This window comes from Acinonyx jubatus, chromosome F2 (assembly GCF_027475565.1).
Source record: "Acinonyx jubatus isolate Ajub_Pintada_27869175 chromosome F2, VMU_Ajub_asm_v1.0, whole genome shotgun sequence".
NCBI classification, from domain to species: domain Eukaryota; kingdom Metazoa; phylum Chordata; class Mammalia; order Carnivora; family Felidae; genus Acinonyx; species Acinonyx jubatus.
The window spans coordinates 77325174-77347741 of NC_069394.1; the positions used below are offsets into that span (position 1 = coordinate 77325174).

Sequence of the window (22568 nt, forward strand, 5' to 3'; positions counted from 1 at the left end):
GGCTGTCCTTTTCCCAGATTAAATTAGTGTGCGAAATCTCCAGTGACCTCCTCCCCTTCTCCCCATACTCTTTAGCCAAGCTGAACAGCCTCTGCTGTAAAGTATTCATTTTATCCAGGGACAAGCTGGACAATAGAACTCTCCCTGATACTTATGGACAGCTGTCCTCATTCATAGTGCTCTCAGTATTTCATTTTTCATAGGAGTTAAAAGGGTTTTTACCTTGTAACTGAAAGAGGGCATAAATGCAACTTTGCCAGTTCTGAGGCTGCTGGGGCAGGGGGTGGGACGGAGGTGGGGGTGACTTTGGAGTGAGGAGAAGCTGCTAAGGAGAGCAATTCTTTTTTGTTTTGCTAATATGATTATCCCAAGGCAGAAATTACATTCTAAATCGGGGTTCCCTGCAAACAGAAAATATCTTTGATTCTGAAAGTTTCCTAAAATTAAGGTCACCAGTGCAAGCTAGATAATTCATCTTCGCCTGCTCTACCCTTGTTTTGGCTAAATATGCATGCATTTTATTACCTGCAAATAACCACCCGTAAATAGTAAGCCTGTAAGATACCTCGGTAGTCCCATATATTTTTTTTCTTTTTTTTTTAGTGATTTACTGCAAATATATTCAGCATTTGACTGATTAAATAGACCTTCGGCAACCTTGAGGGTCACTGTGTAGAGTATGTACATAGAAAATGCATCAGCCCATTGTACCCTGGCAGCTAATGAGATTGGTCGTTAAGTAAATGACACAAAGCCTACAAAAAAAGCTTAGCAGCTCACTAGAGTATCACAGAGTGTCCCTGCACACCACACAACGACACAAACACTGGACTAACCTAGCCCACCCCTGCTTTATTCTACATCACTGCTTCCCTGATGTCAGCGTGAGAGGCAGAACAAAGGCTAGGAGGCACGGGTAAGTCAGTCTGGCAATTAAGCCCTAGGGAGAAAGTAGAACAAATCTGAGCCTAACCGTGGGGCTGAAAGTCCGGTTCTCGACAAGTAGGTCAGAATGAAGGGATTTTGCTATCACTTCTGGAAATGTTGCTTCAGTGATCAATGCTCTTGCGTTGTTGTTATTGTTGTTTTGTTTTGCCGTTTCGTAAAAGTTTTTGAATTTCAGAAGTAAAGTGTACCCCAGAATGCAAGTGAACTTGAATTTGGGAAGGTAGGCTGTTTGTGGGAGAGACGGTGCTTTCACAAATGATGACCATTCAGGTGTGTGTGCAGGTTTGAAAAACTTTCAGAGGCATCAGGCAACTTTGATTTTAGTTAGTCCTACTGCTTTTAAAAGATAATGGAAACCTTGAGCAGGAATGCGTGCAGTGAGGTTCATTCTTGTCAACGTAAAATCGTCCCATCTGCTAAGGTATATTTAATTTCATTTGTGGGATAACCATTTCCTTGATCAGTATCTTAAAAATCAATCCATCAAACGCAACAAAACAAGAAAATAAAGGCGTCTCTGTTCTTCCTGTGTTCCATTCCTCTTGGATCTGCAAATAAAATCATTGCTGCGAATCTGTAATATTGAATAGGATTAGTGGTTATTTGCTTGCTGTACTTGGGAAAAAAATCAAAGCTCTCTGACACTGAGCAGCGTTGACTTACTGTGTCCCTTGGAAAAATGCATTTGCAGTGTCGAAGTATAACATTGCAGGATCCTTTAGAGAAATATGGCAACAGGAAGTTGCCAGAAAGTCTTATTTGCCTTGCTGAAATGTCTGTCTGCCTTAGACTTGTGTACTCAGAGGACGTTTAGTTCAAGAGAGGATGATATTATTACAAGACATTCAGGTAAATGAAATATTTTATTCTAAGAACTGCCAGCTTAGCGGATTGTCAGTGGCTTAATAAATTCTGACAATCTCACAGAAAACATTTTAAAAAGTATTGTTAACATAAGGGTGGTGTTTTTAAAATGGATGGATTCATAGCATCAGTGTCAGGATTGAATTTTTAAAACCACTGTCATTTAATATTAGAATGGCATGTCCTAATCATTTGTTCATAAATTAAAACTCTCCATATTATGCAGAAATCAGTTTGCTAACTGGCATGACTTGCCCTGAAACATTTTTATTTACATAAGAATATAGAGATTTTAGGATACAGAATAAATCACTTATTATTAATATTCACGAGAGATTCATGATAGAGGTTTATAATATGGTCTGGGTGACCAGAGGTCACATACTTCTTCCTTTTTTTTTTTTTTTTTTTTGTTTTGGTCTCAAAGTACTTTTCTTCTTCTAAATGTGTTCCCAACATTCACTCTATTTATCTAATTCATTTAAGACTGTGTATATAGTATGTAACCTATATTATGTATTACAAACTCTATTATTTTTATAGTAACCAGAATTGGGAAGGAAATAAATTTTGTGAACAGGTATGACGGTGTCTTAGTAATGCCAAGTAAAATATATGTGGGGAAGATACACTACAATTTTACTAAATTAAGATCTTTCTCACAAGTAATCTCATCAATGTGGGAGAAATCATGGGAAAAGCAAGCTATCTGACAATGGCTACAATTGCAACCTACCAATTTTAGTTTCAAGTAGAGTTATGCAGCTAATTTTCTCTTCCAGGCATTCTAGATACACCGGGGATTTTTTTTCTGTTGTGAAGATTTTGGATTTGGGTCTCAGGTATTATAAGATATTTTTCTGTACTTGCTAATGTTCATCATATTAATACAGGAGTGGATTGTCCCCAAAACACACAGTCCTTCTGGTTGGCTATAAATATTTTTCCCCTGTCCTCACCAGTACAACAAAGGGTGGGAAAACTTGACTGAAGTCCGTGCAGTTGCCTCACTGTGGACAGAACCGAGTGGAACTTTCACAGAAAGGTAGTTGCTATCCCTCAACACAAAATAGGGCTGTGTTGCAATTAAGATGAGAGGGCACAGATCATTACTTTGGCTGATTTGAGTTTGTTTCTCTAAGTATTATTCTTGAATTTGAGAGAGTTTAAAAAATTTCGACTATGGAAATACACCAAGAAAGTGGATTTATCTGCTTTATAACTTTTTTCTTTAAAGAAATTTAAGGAACTTAATTTCTGTTGACAGAAGGAACTTTTATTTAGACCCACTTATTTGACAAATAAGTATTACTAAAACTACGTGGTTCAAAGGATTGTACTGGGTGCTGTGGGTGATATCGGAACCTCATTCTAACACCTAAGGGTCTACGATCTAGGAAGAACTATAAAGCGTTTCCTAGAGAAGAAGTCACTATAGGTGCCACATGAGCGACACAAGCAGCAAGAGAATCTACGACCTCCCCTTCTCAAGTTCATGTGTTTGAGACCTGGTTCCACCATTTACTAAGTCTGTGGCCGTGAATAAGTTATTTAACTTTTCTGGGCCTTGGTTTCCTGGTCTGTTAGATGGGGGGCCAGGGTAGATAAATCTTGCCTTATAACTCATGTGAAAATTAAATAAGGTAATGTATCTAAAGTCCTTGGTATATGGTAGGTGTTCAAAAAGTGTTTGTTTTTTAACTTGCACTTGGAGTTTGAGACAATAATTGGACATCCCAGTATCATGTTATATACTCGCTATACGTCCGCTTCCATCAGTACAGAACTCTCTCATGTTTTCCCTTCCAGAGCCTTAAATGTTGTGAGATTCCTTGAAGGATTGTGAAAATTCCATTTTACATGGCTGAGTGCCCATATCCAGTCTAAGGTAACAAGTTAAACATACTAAGTGTAACATTAAGTATATATGATTAAATTGGCTTATTGTGCATACTTTTATTAATGGCAATCAAAAGTATACATTAGAATTTCATGACATTTCAACTTTAGGTTTCTGTAAGCGGAAATACTTAATTTTATCTAATTTCAAATGGCATATCTATAATTTAAGTAGTTAATTATAGCAAAGGTCTTCAGGTAATAAGATTATTAGGTTTACCCCTCATTTCTTTTTTATTTTTAAAATTAGTATCTTTATATTTGCCCCTTTAGGATTTATTTCATAAGATTTTGGCTTAGGTGGTTTCTTTTAGTTGATACTTTGGATTTGGTTGAAAAAAATTCCCTTTCCAAAGACATTATGATTGAAAAATATTTTAGCACCTGCATAAAGAAACTTGAAGATAGTTTATTGTCGAATGTCTTAAAATTCCATTTCAATGAACTCTTTTTTTTAAATTTCTTTGTAAGTATTTGAATGTTGTGCTCTCAGGTTTTGCGTCAAACATATAAGCTTCTGGGCAAGAATCATTACTTTTTCAGTTTAATTCTCCAGACTGTGATTGTAGGAATATCTGTTCTCATAGGATTCGACCTGCAACATATAAGGTGCAACTTTGAGAGAATTTTGGAGCTAAGAGCTCATAAATCCTGTATATCCACAAGTAAATTGGGTTGACCCACAAAACTGTCAATGCCTTCAAAGTCTTATTAGTAACTTATTTATACTATTGAATAGGGTTATCTACAACATATAATAGCTTTGTAGATCAGAACATTTTAATTTATTTGATTTATATAGTGTAAATACGAAGGGGCCAGAGCTAACTGCACAGAATACATGTTCTCCAAAAACTCCCACATATTATATTTGTTGGTCTGTCATAGTGAACTGCATGTTAATTGATACACTATTGAAGAGTTACACTTGGTAATTCCATGAAAAACATTTACAGTATAATTTCATTAAAAAATGAGTATACAGATTTCTGTGATACATTTTTCCACTTTTTCCAAAATTGAAAACTTTAATTTCATTTCCTAAATTTTGGGTTTTTCCCCATGAAGGAGAAACATGGCTAAAGGCCAGTAAACCTTGCCTTATCTTTTTTTTCGAAGGTATCACGTATGTATCCAGTTTCTGTATGAGTGAATTCATGCTTGGCATGAGACAAAACTTAGTTATCGATACTTATAATGTTATGCAGAAATGAAATAGTTAATTATTTAGATAGAATAAGCAGTGTTTTCTTTCCTGGAATGTAGATTAAAGAGAACCAGAAAACAAAAAATGAAAAATTGTGTTATTGAAAACCTAATTTGTAAAGAATGCCATCAGCTAGAAAGATGCATCTACTGTTTGCTGTTTTGTTTCTGTGGTCTATTTGGTATGAATTTGAATGAAGGCATTTACCTCTTTTAAATTTTCTTCTTTCAAATATCAGACAATGGTAGGAATTAGTCGAAACATTTCTATTCTGGAGGTGGAAAGGGGGTGAGAAGGAAATGTGTTCATGAAGAACATGAAATCAAGGGAAGATTGAGGCTGACAATATGACTACTTTAGAAAGGGGGCAAAAATTAGAGGATGCAACCTATTTTGTGCACAGCCCTTGATCTTTTTGTGTGTGTGAAAGATACCAGTGTCTACCAAAAGGGTTAAAGAAAATGCATTCTGTTGCATCTGCTTACTAAATCCCTTACTTTAGTAGAAATTCAAATTTTGTAAAGATTATTCGTTTTATTGATGCATATAATTATAATCACAAGCCATCTGCTGATTTGGCAGGCATGGTTAAAATTCTCTAACTCTCATAACCTTTCAAGTACAGTGCCCTTGGGACTCTATTTCACTTTTATATTTTGGAAAACATGTAGGGACAAATAAGGGCGGTCATCTGCAGAATGTCAGACGTGAGGAAATGAAAGGATGGAGATCGGGGTTGCTGTTGTGGTTATTTTTAATGGTAGAGGAAGTTATTTTTCTCTTTTTTTCTTTTTTTGCTTCTGACTTCATGAAGGATTATCCTAGATTCTATGATGTATTGGGGAATTTTTTTTTCCTAGGGATTAAAGCTCTCTCATTTTACTCCTGAAAGGCAGGTTCCAAGTCTAAACAAAACAAACAAATAAAAAAAAATCTTCCCAAATGCTGCCTACATTGGTTTTCACAGGTAAATTAAGTATATTTCCCTTAGACTTTTTGAACTAATAGAATATTCCAGCGGCTTTATTTTTCTGAAATACTCACATTCAATCGAATAACCTTCCAGGCATAGATTTCAGATTGTAAAACAGTGTGTACGTGTTGATGCCAACCCTTTAGCTTAAAGGTCAGATTTTCAAATGTTTTTTTCTTTTTCTGCATGAAATTATGTACTGACCGGATTTCCCCTGGCAGGTATCTTCGTGGGGCCCTTCCTTGCCACCATAAACCTCTGAAGTTTGGTGATGTTCCATAGCTGATTCGCTTACTTCCTTGGGAATGTTTCTTCTGTAATCAAACCAGGGGATTCCAAGGGCCAGGATTTGCAGATTAGAGTTGATATATAGGCCATATCACAGCAGACTACAAGTGAGCTGAGGGCAATCTGAAAAAGCCATAGGATCCCAGGACTTGGCTTTGTCAAATAACGGAAAAACATGCACATATACGTCCCCTGTTTCCCTCTCTCTCTCTCTCTCTCTCCCTCACGCGCGCACACACACACACACACACACACACACACACACATGCACACGTGAAATCATTGACCCAAGAACTATTCTTAGGGTTTGGCAAATAAGAAAAAGAACTTTCGGTACAAACATTATGCATATGAATTTTTTTCGTAACAATGATGATACGTATGACAATATGAACAATAATATTTACCAGGTGCGTACACTGTGCCTCCCAGTGTGTTAAGTTCCTTGTAGGTATTATATAAATCAATACCCATAGTATTTCCACTCGTGTTCCCTTTTTGCTGGTGAGGCAACTGAAACCGAGAGACATTTAAGACATTTTTCCTTCGGTTACCAGTCTCCAAATCTATGCTCTTAATCCGTTCCTATGCTACATGGTGTCTGGGCACAGAGTGGGGGTGGAGGGGGGTGGAAGGGGCAGAAACAGTGTCAGCAACGTCGTATCAAATGACAGTGGGTCTCAAGTGTGCCTGGGTTGCACTCATAGTTAAAGATCATTAAGTAGTCAAATGGTTCTGACTTGACAAGTTGCTTCATTTTCCTTATTGATAGCATCTGTCATATTAAGAGTTAATGCTGGGTAAACCCTATGCTCCTTGTCATTCCCCAAATTCTATAACTCTGTGAACTTTTTATAATGCAAACATCCCAGCAGTTTGAAAGATAATTCAGAGACAGCCTAAGCCTTTATTATACCTCTCTAAGACACCCATATTTAGCATGCCAATTAACCTTGGTTTCAGAAGTAGCCTGTGCTAAGAACCATATGAGCTGTAGCTCTGATGCTAAACATCAGATCAAAAGTTAAACATTTGGCCAAACAGCCAGAAATCTTGCTCGCAGAATCTGTGAGCATCCACACAGATACTTAGAAGCATCTGATAATTGAATTCTGCCTCTGAGTACTTTGGTGTCAAGCAGAAGACATGTTTTGTTTTGTTTTGTGTTGTTTTTTCTATTTTATAATGATAACAATGACACGGTGCTAACCACCCTCTTGAGTACTTTCCATCTATGAATTGTTTTAATTCACACAACAACCACGAGCAGAGCAACAACCTATAGGGTAGAGTGAAGGTCTGTCAACAGCCCCTTTTTATGGATGAGAAGACTGTGCCATGAGGAGGCGGGGCAACCAGCCAGGGAATCTGGGGCTATAGGGTCAGGGCTCCCACTGACCCGAACATATGTGGCCTCGGGTGTGACGTACCAACCTCTGTACATTTGACCTCTGAGCCTTCTCTCTGTGGGTTTGTTAAGACTTCTCTTTGCTTAAAAACTATTTCAAAACATAGATTGCAGTTTGCAAATATGTTTAGACACCGTAATATTTATTTTTGTATTTTAGATCTCAAGCAGTTACTGTCACAACACTCAAATAGTTTCCTTCTATTACTGTGGAAGATTATCGTCAAAGCATTTTTACATCCTTTGCAAATACCATGTTGAAAATATAATACTAACTGAAAAGAGCCAACTTAATAAGATTTGACAAAAATCCTTTAGAAGAGAAACTATATTTAAAATCATTTTATTCTTGGGACGCCTGAGTGGCTCAGTCAGTTGAGTGTCTCACTCTTGATGTTGGCACAGGTCATGATCTCACGGTTCTTGACATCAAATCCCAAGTAAGGCTCTACGATAACAGTGCAGAGCCTGCTTGGGATTCCGTGTCTCCCTCTCTCCCTCTCTCCCTCTGCCCCCTCCCGCTTGTGCTGTCTCTCTGTCTCAAAATAAATACACTTAAAAAAATAAAATAAAGTCATTTTATTCTTCTCAGAATCTGGTAGAGAAGCTTTGAACATGGTGATAATTGCATAAGTAATTGTTGTAAGAAAGAAAGAATGTAAGAATGAAGACTTTTAGTCACAGCGGAACTCTTCCTAGGTAGATAGCATATTAAGTTCACAAGAGATTAAAATAGTTTATTCATCTGGGTATGATTTTCAGATATTGTTTGCATTTTACACGTACTAAATTTTCCAAGAAAGCCAAGCACTAAGAAATTGTGAACAGGTTACCTAGGCTTGTGTACCACTGTGGCCTGTGCAAAGGTAAAACAGGATGTGGTCACAGGCAGTTCCACTCTGCCACTCAACCTTGATGTAGGTGGGGCCAGGGCATCTCATCAGGTTTTGTCAATTCTGTTTCTCCTCTGAAAGGCAACGTTATGGCCTGGAGAACAGTATGACCACCTTTGCTTCGCGGTAGCATTATTTCAAAGAAGAGGCATTTACAGAGCCTTGAATCCATCCATTCAAAAAATTTACTAAGAACCTACTATGTTCCAGAAGCTGTAGAAAGCAGTGTAGACAGACATAAACACTGTAAGATCTCACACCATAGTAGGTGACACAGCACATTGATATTCAGAATACAGTGGGACTTATGCCATGCAAGAGGCAAGCCCAGGACATGAATTTGAAAACTGGTCAAGAGTCATAAATGACAACCATCTGGCTTGGATTACATAACCAAGATAAGAGATTCAGAAGGAAGAGGTTATTTACAGGAAAAGATGATGTACACATTGAGTACAGACAAACAGGCGTGATGTTGAGTATACATTTGATCAGTGGATCAGAAATTCAAGAGTGAGACATGGGGTGGAGAGATGGGCATTTGGATGTGGCTTCCAAGGATAATATAGGGAGAAAAGGACCCAAATTAGAAACCCCAGGGAATATCAGTAGATAACGGGAAAACAGGAGGAGAGTCCATGAAGAAGGAACTTAGAGAAAGCCGAAGAAATCCAGGAGTGACAAAACAAAGACGTGAACAGTTTCTTAAGGAAAGCAATGACTTAAGACCACAGACTGAAAATGCACGACAGGCTACTCCAAGTAGGAAGCCACTGGTGATCTTAGAGAAGCTTCAGTGGAATGAGGGGTTTGAAGCCAGATGGCCATGAATTGCATAGGGAAGGGAAGGTGACAACAAAAAGTCTCGAGGGATTTGGAGAAGTTTGACTCTGAAGCACAGAGATAGCAATATAGAGAGGAGAAGTATGTTTATATACTGATGGAAAAGAACCAGAGGAGAGAAGAACACTCAAAAGTTTGAAGGTCTGGAAGGAAAACCAACTAGATGAAGTAGGAAGCAAATGTAATGGAGCTCCATGGAGAACCTACCCTTAGAAGGAAGGAGAAAGCCTCTTCCTCTACAACTAGAGCAAAGGTAGGAGTGGAGACAGAAATATACTTGTAAGTGTAGAGGTAAGAGGCTAAGACCATTCAGAGTTGATAGCCTCAACATTCCCTGTGAAATCAGGCAACAAATTCTAAATCATCTCTATGTGAAATGGTTTTGTATGGCAAGTGCCTTGAACATGGTACTTTGTATTATTACACTCACATCCTATTGTTAAAGACAACAGGTTTTACCTGTTATGTATAATTGATACTGACACAGAAACACAGAAGACTAATGGGAACCAGAAGAGCTGGGGACTTTCCTCTCGGATTTGAACTGTTTTAACTTAGGAAGGGTGAAGGGGAAGTGGGGAGTGTCCTCTCCTCCGTGAGGAGCAAGGAGTGAAAAGCAGGAGGAAGAGATTGGCTTTTCTCCATGCAGGACAGTGTCCAGCACGTTAGGGGCAATGAATTTGGATCATAGCAGGCAGCAGACCCATTTCTGTGCTTAATGTCTCTTCTTTTGGTACTTTTTTCCTTATTTTATCTGGGAGATAGAACTTCCAACTGTTAGCTTTCTTACTTTTACCGCCTCTGTCCCAGACAAGGTCCCGCTTTTCATACCCGGATGACGCTGTGGCCTAGAAACGGATTTCCTTCCTTTCGCTTCTCTGCTCAAAGCCATTCAAGGACATCCTATCACACTGAAAATAAGATGCAGATTCCTCATTCTAGTCTGCATGGCTCCACCTGTTTTATAAAACAGCTTTATTGAGATATAATCCACATACCGTACAATTTGCCCATTTAAAGTGTATGGTTCAACAGTCTTTAGTATATTCAGGGCTATATATCCATTGCCACATTTTTCTTCACCCAAAGAAACTCTACACCCTTTAGCCATCACCTCCACCCCAGGGTCTAGGCGACTACTAATCTACTTTATGTATCTGTAGCTATGCCTGTTCTGAACATTTCCCATAAATGGAATCATGCACTATGTGGTCTTTTTTTGCGACTGGCTCCTTTCTCTTAGCATAATGTTTTTCAAGGCCTCATCTGTGTTTTAGCACATATGAGTTCTTGATTCCTTATTATTGATGAATAATACTCCCTTGACTGGATATACTTAGTTTTATCCATTCAGTAGTTTATGGACATTTGGGTTGTTTCTGCCTTTCCACAATTATGAATAATGTTGTTATGAACATTCCAGTACAGTTTTCTGTGGACATATGTTTTCATTTCTCTTGGGTATGTACCTAGGAGTTGAATTGCTGGATTATATAGTAACTCTATGTTTAACCATTTGAAGAACTGCCTGATTGTTTTCCAAGGCAGCTGCATTGGAAAACACCATGCAGTAAAATTACATTTCCACCAACAGTTCTATGGAGGTCTGATTCCTGTACATCCTCACCAACACTTGTTATTGTCTGTCTTTTTCATTATAGTTATCCTAGTGGGTATAATGTGGTATCTCATTGTGATTTTGATTTGCATTTCCTTAGTGACTAATAATGTTGAACATCTTTTCATGTGCTTATTTCCATTTGTATGTCTTTTTTGAAGACATGTCTATTCAAGTCCTTTGCCCATTTCTTTTTTTTTTTTATTTTTATTTTTTACCGTTTATTTATTATTGAGAGACAGAGAGACACAGAGCGTGAGCAGGGGAGGGGTAGAGAGAGGGGGAGACGCAGAATCCTAAGCAGGCTCCAGGCTCTGAGCTGTCAGCACAGAGTCCGACGCAGGGCCCAAACCCACAGACTATGAGATTATGACCCGAACTGAAGTCAGATGCCCAACCAACTGAGCCACCGAGGCGCCCTTTTTTATTTTTAATGTTTATTTATTTTTGAGAGACAGAGAGAGACAGAGTGTGAGCAGGGGAAGGGCAGAGAGAGAGGGAGACACAGAATCCAAAGCAGGCTCCAGGCTCTGAGCTCTGAGCCATCAGCACAGAGCCCGATGCAGGGCTCGAACTCACGAGCCATGAGATCATGACCTGAGCTGAAGTCAGATGCTCAGCTGACTGAGCCACCCAGGTGCCTCATCCTTTGCACATTTCTAACTGGGAACTTTGTCTTTCTATTATTTTTTTTACCCCCCCTCCCATCTTTCTATTATTGAATTGCAATTGTTCTTTATATATTCTCAATAAGAGGGCTCTGTTTTCACAGAGCACATGGTTTTTCTGCTCTTTCTCAAATGAATAAAGATTATTCCTTCTTCAATCTGAAATACACCCAACTTCCAGCTTGCATTGTTTCCCAATAGTGCATATCACTGCTTAGATTGCTCTGTATATTTATTGTTTCCTTGGCTTTTGGTTTGGCTTCCACACTGGAATATAATTTCTGCTGTCTATCCCTGCTTCTCTGTCACCGACCTTGTGATGATGAGAGACTGTTGTGATAAAATACTTGCACCTTGGAGCTAGAATTCAGTTCCCTGCACTGCTCCTCCCTAGCTGTGCAACTCTGGGCAAGTACTTAACTTCTCTGTTTTAATCAACTCATTTGAAGTATGAGAATATTAAGTTATCCCTCATCCATATCATTGTTGTACAAATTGAGTTAACATCTAATATACATAAAACATTTATAGCAGTATCTATCACAAAGAAATAATAGAATTTAAAAAGTTGACAAGTATTTTTGACTGATACTTAAAAGAATTTTCCTACTGTTTAATATCCAAAGATTTAATCAGTCTTATCAACACATGGCCTCACCATGACCACACAGGATTATGAGTTGGGTACTACCTACCTGTGGGCTTTGCATAAGGAGTGAGTTTGGGATCATGGAATTTTGTAGAATTTCTACGGTGTGCCTTGCCTTTTATGTATGATTTATCATGGTAATCCTCACAGCTCTAGAGGGAGGTTCTGTTATCACAGCTTTTTAGAAGATGAAGAACCTGATGATTAGGGAGGTTACAAAGTTCTGAGATCTAGAACTAGCAGATGTCAGAGTTAGGATCCCAGCTCGTATTGGTGTTAGTTCTGTGACAAAGCATGGAACCTTCTAAATCTGCCTTGGGCCAGGGCTCAGGATCTCCCGTCATTAACAAATCATTTCCAGGTCATTTATCACTGTCTTCCCTATATACTGGCTTTATGATTTTTTTTAATGTTTATTTATTTTTGAGAGAGAGAGAGAGAGAGAGAACTAGCAGGGGAGGGGCAGAGAGAGAGAGAGGAAGCCACAGAATCTGAAGCAGGCTCCAGGCTCTGAGCTGTCAGCACAGAGCCCAATGTGGGGCTCAAGCTCATGAACCTCAAGATCACAACTGAGCCACCTGGGCACCCCATGGCTTCGTGATTTTTTAAGCCATATTTCAGTGCCTTTATTATTTTAACACTTATTACTGATTTTCTGAACATTCTGGGGAGCCTATATCTAGTCTAAATGCGGCACAAAACATTCCTTGACTTCATTCTATCCTTGTAGGTCTTTCTACGCTTTGCTCAGAGAAACACATAGTTGTCCAGCATCACGCTGCCTTCTTAGCCAGTGCTACATAGCAGGAATAAACACTGGCATCAGACATGCTTTTGAGTACTAGCTCTTAGTGACAGTGTGACCTAGGTTTGCGCAGCTTCCGGGACTAACAATGATGTCAACCTCCCTAGGTTGTTGTGAGGTTTAGATAAGATAACAGAAACAGAAACTGCCTAGTCTGGTGCCTGAATCAGTGTCGACGCACAAATTAATGGCAGCGATAGCTGAAAGCCTCATCTGGGTTTTGTTTTTACCTTTTCCCTCCTAAATGTATTTCACTCAAAGCATCATCTACTTCTTTCTGTCCTCGCCACCTCCAGTATTGTAATTCGAGATCAGTCTGCCTCATAGAACATTCATTTATATTTTCATGGTCAATATTATGTTTCTTTCATTATCTTTTTATTTTATGGTTTTTAAGAACTGCTCTGTGTACTCTTTTCAGGCATTTGTAATGTGCTACTCTTGTAATTTTAACATGTGGTTCAACTGGCAGTGGCGTTTCTTAAATTTCAATACCCCCTTCCCTTTGTGTCAAATCTCTAGTTTTGTGTGTTAAAGATATGGTAGTATTACATGTGCTTTTTGCCCATTTTTTAATTTGTCAGATTAATCTCACTTTGGAAGCAAACTGTTTGTAAGATTATTGTTTTCTTCTTTTGAGGTTTATTTATTTTGAGAGGGGGTGTGTGCATGAGCAGGGAGGCCAGAGAGAAGGACAAAGAGAATCCCAAGCAAGGTGCATGTCCAATGCAGAGTCCAACGTGGGGCTTGATCCTGTGACCATGAGATCAGGACCAGAGTTGGATGCTTAACTGACTGAGCCACCCAGGTGCCCCTAAGATCATTATTTTCTACTTCACTAGTCATCAGATACACCGTCAATAATTCAATAATCTACTTTAGAGTATTGCATCTATTACTCTTAGCTAATCTAAATGTGTGTTTTCACCAGCACAACTTTTTGCTACATTGTATGGCTATTTTCGCGGCTCATCTCTAAATACTACATTCATTGTTTTCCTAAAATCCCTATCACAGAGGCAGTGACTTCAGTATAGTTCCTGTTTTCTTAATTAGTCACCTGGTACTCAGTCAGCATTCTTGTTGAGTATCTTTTCTATGAAGGGAAGCCAAAGGGAGGTTGTCCTTGCCCTGCAGGAGCATCTTGTCTAGAGCAGATGACGTACATGTCAACAGTGACTCGTCCTGGTGGGCCAGGTGCTGTGATAGGTGTAGGTGAAGCTTCCTATGGGAACGCGGAGCCAGACCTGAAGCAGGAGGTCTTAACAAGATGGAAGGAAACCCATACAGGTTCCTCTGACATAGAGCCTACGTTTCACGAGCACTCTTATCATTTGCGATGACAACACATTGTGTCTGTGAGGTCTCTAAAAGCAGGGATCCCATAGTTCTTCCAAGACACTTTCTTCCCGCACACGCTTTTTTGGGAAAAACGTAAGGCAGCCCGAAAATATGTAACCTGTTACCTCTGGTAGCAAACTAAGGTCAGATTCCCTCACTAGTCTGCCACTTTAATGAAACACTGTAATAGGGAGAAACTGATTGGCCAATGAAAACCAACAAAAATAACAGACTGGAATTGGATAAGCATAGGACAAAATGCCTGCTGTGAACTGTACTAACCTCTGATTAATCACAGGAGGCAACTATAAAACCAGATGTTCAAATGACCAAAGGCACGCATTTAGTCGGATTCATTGTAACCCTTAAAAACCATCCAAGGAGAAAGACCAGTTAGGAGCTTGATAGTCACAATGCAGGTTCAGCCCATGACAACAGTGTGTATTTTCATTCTAAATGGGTATGATTGTGAGTGCTTTACTCCAACTATACATGCTGCTGTTTGTGCTTTTGGAGGAGAGTTCTCATCAGAGCCATCAGGTGATTCCCCTATGTTACCAAGAAATAAATTCAACACCCACATCTCCTCAAAGATTTTCATTTTATTGCCTCTCTGGTTTGAACAATGGATATATCTGTTCTATTAGTGTGGCACACACCATATATCCCTCTCTACTCACCTGTTGACGTAAAACTCTACCTGTTGACGTAAATGTTTTCCCTCTCATCTCCAGGAAGGTTTGAGTAAATAAGTTAATGAACTTATTAAATAATACCGTTCTATATCAAGAGGGTTGGTTACACTGATATTAATCCAATTCCTTATTTGTGACATTATCATTTTCTTGCATTTAGATGAGATTGATACTTTTATTTATTTATTTATTTATTTATTTATTTATTTATTTATTTATTTTTTAATGTTTATTTACTTTTGAGAGACAGAGACAGACAGAGACAGAGATAGAGCATGAGCACGAGAGGGGCAGAGAGAAAAGGAGACACAAAATCCAAAGCAGGCTCAGGCTCTGAGCTGTCAGCACAGAGCCCCATGAGGGGCTCGGACCGTGATAACATGACCTGAGCCAAAGTCAGATGGTCAACTGACTGAGCCACCCAGGAGCTCCGAGATTGATACTTTTAAAGTAGCTTCATTAAAAAAAAACACAAACATCAGTGAGATAGCAAACCCCAATGAGTGATGGCAAGGATTCAGAAGGGGCATTGATTCTTTTTAAAATCTTTCTCCTGTGCTTACTGATATTTCTTACATTGTGCCATTGTCTCCCAGCTTTACCGGAGTATAATTTAATAAGTTCATGTTTCAGGATACTGAGTAGTTTTTCCTGGCCTGAATAAATCAATGCGGAAGCATCTAACTTCTGCTCAGTGAGAAACTTGGGGTTTGGGCGACTCACCCTTCTCTCTTTACTAAATCACATTCAGCAATGTTTCGTTCCATAATTTACCTTATTGTCAACTGGTTGTATTCTCCTCTTCCTAAAACACGTATTTTTATGAATGATGTTGCAAAATGCCCTTTTAAGAGCTTTATCACTGAGATATTTACATGAACAGAAATGCAAATGTATTTTTAGTATTAGACTAAAAGGTTTTTTTTTTTATCTTTCAAGATTTCAGGATAGTGTGTTCCTCAAAATAGCAATGATCGAAAAAGAACACTTCACATGGTGTATATAAGAAACTTGTTGTACCCGTTAGAAATGGTCAGGATTTACTAAGGCTGGTAAAACGTTGAAGTCTCAAAGAAATTTGCATCATTGCTTGACATTAAAATTTGTTTTCATGATATAATTTTTGATTAATTCATTCCCATATTTTATTTGCTTTTGGCAAGTTTAAATAGTGTGCAGTCTTAGACTCATAATCTGTGAGCTTACATTTGATAATGGCACCTGTAATGAAGAAGTACTTAATTGCTGTTTCTTTCTTGACATGAATGGCTTCCTCTGAAGGGAAGATCACGTTCAATAAGCTATAAAGTGGTTCTCAGCACGTGTTTCAGAACGTTCGTGTTTTCTCTGTTTCTTCCTATCATCAACTATTAAGAACAGAGCAGGTAAACACGTCTAGAATAGAGTGGAAGTGCTTCTGTTCCGTGTAGAGTATTTTGCCTTCGGGGACTAGGATTCTTCAGCGCACTTAATAGTGACTGTCTAAGGCAGTGCTTCTCAACATGTGATCGACAAACCATCAACACCTGCATCATCTGGGCACTTGTTAGAAACGTATATTCTCAGGCCCCGCTCCAGAGTACTGAATCGGTAGCCTGTGCTTTAACAAGCCCTCCAGGTGATTCTGACACCGGCTGAAGTTTAAGAACCACTGCTGCGACACTCCACTATTCAAAGTGCGGTCCTGGAAGCACCTGGACCCTCATTAGAAATGCAGGACATCAGGGTGTCAGAATCAGGACCCGCATTTTAACGAGGTGTCCAGGTGATCCTTATGCATATTAAAATCTGACAGCCACTGATCTAAGGGTTAAAGCAGGAAACTTACCAGTGGGAGCGTATCCTCTATTCTGAGGCATTTTGGAGGCTGTCAAAATGGACCTCAATAGATACTTTACGTTTTATGTTGCCTCTCAGTTCCCTCTGGCATTAAAAAGGGGGAAGAGACGTGTGAGCCGCTTGGCTGCGATGTTCAAAAATACATAAAGGCACACCGTGTCTACGTTATGAGATGGAGAACAGAACCATTATCTGGGTAGCAGAGCTATAATCTGTGTGATAAATCATATGTGTGTATAAATGTATGTACATGCACACATGCCTGGATACATATCATGCGATGACCTAGAAATATTAGGTGAAGGCCTAGTTTTCAGGTCTAAAGTTCTCTGAAAATTCAATTTTCTCATTCACTTTTGATGTGCAGATAAATCTATGTTTTCTGTCCTTTTGTTTTTGTTTCGCATCTTTTTATCTTAGATTACCTTTGACCTTCTAGGAATCTTTTTAGAAAGTCTTTTTACCAGTCAAGGAAGTTGCGAACTTTCAAGGCTCCATCTCATCCCCATAGGGTCATTGTCACGATGCTAGGGAATATCAGTGAGACAAAACTACGCGTGGGGGTGACGAAGTTTGCCTCTTTCCAAGGATCTGGCCTTTTACACAGACCGCTGGTGAATCCAGTGGCCTGGGAGGACAAGAACAGTGGACCCAGAAAAATCTTACTTGTAAAAACATGTCTTTAGCGTGGAAAACGCATGAAAATTAAAGGAGTAAAAAAAAAAGATCCTTTGAAGTCTTTGCACAACAAACACCCCCGTATGTAAATAGGACTGTCACTCGGTGTTTGTCCACAACTAGAGCTCCAGATGAACCAGTGTAGTGCGCGGTGACAGGAACAGCTGACTCATTAGCAGAGAGCAGTGAAAGGTAATTAACCCTGGGAAAAGTACAGCTGCCGTGCGGGCTGTTCCTTTCTGTAGGATCTGATTAGAAATTAGTGTTAAACCACTGATTCTTTTTTTTTAAAGACTTTCACTCTCAGGTGTGTCCCTAGAAAAGGTTCTCAAATGTATTTATATACAAAAGAGCTCAAACCTAAAAAGCATTTTCTGAAAACAGCAGACACCTGTTTTTCTTGTCGAGCGGGAGTTCTTTTGAATGAATACTATGTTTGATGATTCAAGATTGGTAGTATCCCCACCCATACTCTAATAGTCAGTATGTAAATCACTCAAAAGGATTGTTTCATATAGTTAATAAGCTGTAGATAATTGCCATTTAATTAAGTTTTCTCTCTCTTTTTTTCTCTTTGCATTTTTCCTCTGTCGACGCTTCTCATCAGTAGCAATGGAAACTCTCCAGTTCAAATCCAATGAATATTAGGGAAGGTAAGTGCAGACTATTTAAAAATAAACCTTGCCCTCAAAGAGAAGAGATTCCCAACTTTTCAGCAGCCTTCAAAAACTTGAGAAATTCAGGAACTTCATTTCAGCGGACAACCAAAGATACTCCGTTTTGCTAATGTTGGTATCATCATGGTAATTTGTGTTATATTCATTTTTTTTTGAGGGTGCATACACTTACTCATCCTGATTGTGACTTTGCATGGCTCATGTGAAGAGCATTAAATCTTTAACACAGTCAGAATTCATGTATGTAGCTGAAAAACGTGGTAGACAGAATAATGCCCCCCCTCCCCCCGCCCACAAAAGATGTCGGTGTCCTGGTTCCTGAACCCTGTGGATACGTTACGTTATGTGGTAGGGGGAGGGTGATGCAATGAAGAATTCAACGATGGCGAGATCATGCTCGATTATCCAGGTAGGCCCCATTGATCATATGTTCCATAAGAGAAGGGTAGGGGAATGAGTCAGGGAGATGCCACATTAGAAAAACTCAACTCAAGCCACCAATGCTGGCTTTGGAGACAGAGGAACACAGCCATGAGCCAAGGAATTCAGCCACCTCTAGAAGCTGAAAATGGAACGGCTCTCAGTTTACAGCCAGCAAGGAAACAGGGACCTCAGTCCTGTAACAGCAAGGAACTGGAGTCTGCCAACCGCCCAAATGAGCAGGGAAATGAATTTTTTCCTGCAGCCTCCAGAAAGGAGTGCAGCCTGATTTGATTTGAGCCTAGTGAGACTGTACCAGACGGTGGGCCTGCACAGCTGTAAGAGGACATACCTGCATTGTTTTAGGTCCATAGGGTTTTAGAAATTTGTTACAGCAGCAATAGAAAACTAATACAGAAGAGAAGCCAACCGAGAGATGGGATGTGTTTTACAGCTGGCAATATAAGTCCCGTGAAGAATTTCCTGTGTGTGAATGGAGAGGAGAAAGATCCCTCAAGAGGCTAAGACGGGTGGTCTTTAGGAACTGGAATATTCATTTCGTAGATCCTAATGACGGTCGCCATCAACTCTAAGATTTCTGTCTTCTGCTTTGCAACCCTCCTCCCCGCCATAGACACACACAAAAAGTCTTCACATGATACTTTTGTAAAACACGGTGCCTGTATCATTCAAAGTGCCAATGAGTGCCTAGCTTCATTGGAATGGTCAGTGAGTCTGTGTTTAACTGAACAAAGGCAAAAGGAGTGGAAAGTCGAGGGACGGAAGGCCAGGTCCCTGCTGCAGAAGGAAAGCTGACTTGACAGTCCCAAAGTAGGCTGAGCCTAGTGCTTAGCAGGAGATGGTGATCATGGGGAGCCTGGTTCTACCCCCGGCTACCTGTGTGAGCACCGCTGGGTAGGGCAGCACGTTCACCTGGTTTCCTTACGTCGCGTGTAAAATGGACAACACCGCCTCAGAGGCACATCATGCAACTAAGGAAGAGGGCGAGTGAGTACTTACCCTAGTGCCTGTCACGTGATAAGAGTTCAGGGAGGGTGAGCTAAATTTATTTAGAAACACCGTGTCACTTTACTATTTTGATTAAAAAAAAAAAGTAGATGGGGCGCCTGGGTGGCTCAGTCGGTTGAGCGTCCAACTTCTGCTCAGGTCATGATCTCGCAATTTGTGGGTTCGAGCCCCGCATCGGACTCTGTGCTGACAGCTCAGAGCCTGGAGCCTGCTTTGGATTCTGTCTCTCCCTCTCTCTCTCTGCCCCTCCCCTGCTCATGCTCTGCCTGTCTCTGTCTCTCAACAATAAACATTAAAAAAATTTTTTTTTTTAAAGTAGATTACTTTCGTCTTTCCTCATGGCTAATGCCATTTTCTCTCCAACACACAAGTGATCAGGTTGGAGTGTATGGGGAGACGTTGCTTCAAATAAAATGTTTGAGCGCGTAATAGTCAGGTTTTTCTGTCACATGGTGAATAAGAAAAGTGAGGAATAAAAACCGGAAACTGGAAATAGTTTACAAAAATTAGAGATCTTCCTAGATTGTTTTCTTGACAAATTTGGAAAAATAAGACTATCTTCTAATTTTACCTTTGGCTTTTATTCCCATAAGAGGGTCAATTTAAATCACAAACTATAACTTTTCATATAAATTAGATAAAAGTAGACATTGGGGAAACCTGACCATAAATTCTGTTACATTTCATGCCTGCTCTTGTTTGAATTTTTCGGGAGCTGACATTTTCAACATGAGGGAAGACAAAATTATAAAATCTCCTTAGCTGGGAGAGCAATCAGAAAAAATCTAGAGAGTTCCGGATGCTTTGTGTCTGGGATGTTTTGTATTCAAATACAATTAATGAAGTATTATCTCAAGCATCTGAAGAATATTCTTTTTGATTTAACTCAGTAATCGTCTACTGAGTACCTACGCCGGCCGCAGCATTATGTTGCAACGAAAGGTCAACAGGACACAGCCTCTCGCTTCCATGAGCTTATACTGACGCAGAGAAGGTCAAAGGGACATGAGTGAGATGATATTAGACCCAACGGACAAATCGAGATGAAGGTGCCATCAAAACACTGTTGGGATGCAGAATTCTGTGAGATGCTGTCACTCGATCCACTACACGAGCGACAAATCCCTTTTTTGCAGACAGATTTTATAGTTCTGACACTAAAGGGGACAGTTCCTTTGAAAGTTACAGGTGAAATGAACAGATTCTAAACATTTAATTGTAGCTATTTAATTTTGACCGTTTAGTCTTCTTTGACCCTTGTGTAACTATATAAAGTTATGGCTGTAATACATTGTTTAGCCAGGCCAAGTACAATGTCAACTATTTGTATCTTTTCAATTGGCCTTTGGGGACATTTATTTATTTTAGTCAAAGTTCTCTGAATCTCTCTAGGGATGAATTCTTCAGGAAACCTCATTTTCGAGAAGCTTATCCAGTTTGGTCCCATTGTGCCCTCTGCCTCCCTCCATAATCATGCTTGCCACATCTCACTGGAATCCTCAATTTGCTTGTTTGTACTCGTGAGGACAAGAGTTGTGCTTTATCTGTCTCTTCATGCTGACTGTTGCATATGGGGCAATCCATCGGTTGGTACTCAAGAATTGTGTATTCAGCCAATAATAAGTAAATTTTTCCAGGAGAAATATACTTATATTAAAAGAATCTGTATTAAATTAAACACTGCACTGAGAATAAGATCCAAGGATCATTCTTCAAAAATCCAGTGCCCCACAGGCCTCAACAATTGAGGGTCATGTCACTTGCTCTGTAGATTTCAGTAGATTTTCCCATTCCATATTTCATAGTCAGATAATAAAGATAAATGACTCTATCCTTTTCATTTAAATGTACAGAATGTGGTGAAGATATTAATGATAAATAGTTACTGTTGGGAAAAACAGCAGACTTGTGGGGAAAAATTCTTTAAAAATCTCTTAAAAATGGATCAGGAAAATGGAACATGTCTAAGCATTATTCTAGAGCATAGTGTATAGCAATCTGTGTAATCAAATAGATTAGGTAGAGAAAATTCCCTTTCCATAACATAAAGGGAATTTTTGAATCAACAAGTGCCCTTTGAACTGTATTAAAAATGTTTTGACCTTGTAAGGTTGTTTAGTGTGGACTCACCCAAAATAGCACCTTTAGTTGCAACACAAGCCTTGAAGTTAAGTGGTTAGTTTAATAAAACAGAGTTTCCATAGTTACCACAGGAGAACAGAGGATAACTTTTATTTCTTTGGCAGTCAGGAAGGAGCTTTAGAAAAAAGATTAAGCAAACAGATCCAAGCAGGTTCATTATGTGGGGTTCACACCTGATTGGCTTTTTTAAAAGAGGAAACTCTTGATGTAACAGGAAATTAAAGTTTTTGCCACTAAAATTAAGAAATGTGAACACCCCCTTTGGGCATTTGCAACTTGATTTTGAGTCAGAAGGAAAGCTAGTTTAAGAAGATATCTCCACGAGATGCAGTTTTGCTCACAGCGTTACTTAATAAACCATGCCACAAACAAGTGGTTAAAAAAAGCCCCTCTAGAAGACAGCGATGCCTTGTTCTACATGACAGATCAGACAACCGTGGGGCGAACATTTTGTTGAAAGGCCCGATGGAGGGCAGGTGGACGTCCATGCTGGCGAAGATGCCTCCCTTGCCAGCTTCATTGTTTTCTCAGCTTCGCCTTGAGATGCGCTGTCTCCTAGAGCTAACAGAGGTCGCTTTCCGTGTTGTCCTCTGCTGTGTCTCAGCCGAGGAGTTCTTCCCGGTTGACTGTTGAGAAACAAAATGATGTGGTTCCACGGATCTCACCTTCAGCTCCTGAGCCTTT

General features: G+C 39.5%; 1 protein-coding gene across 5 annotated transcripts in view; it reads left to right on the top strand.

Annotated features, from left to right (window-relative positions):
- Nucleotides 1-22568, top strand: part of LOC106974065 (suppression of tumorigenicity 18 protein) — a 252928-nt gene that overhangs the window by 116919 nt on the left and 113441 nt on the right. For 2 of the 5 annotated variants that reach the window (XM_027042835.2, XM_027042839.2), the window contains exons 2-3: nucleotides 3622-3700; nucleotides 18227-18269. The gene's annotated coding sequence lies outside the window, so the exon portion shown is untranslated. Of the gene's footprint in view, nucleotides 1-3621; nucleotides 3701-18223; nucleotides 18270-22568 lie in introns of all 5 variants that reach the window. The other 3 variants (XM_027042836.2, XM_053208357.1, XM_053208358.1) reach the window with 3 other exon arrangements.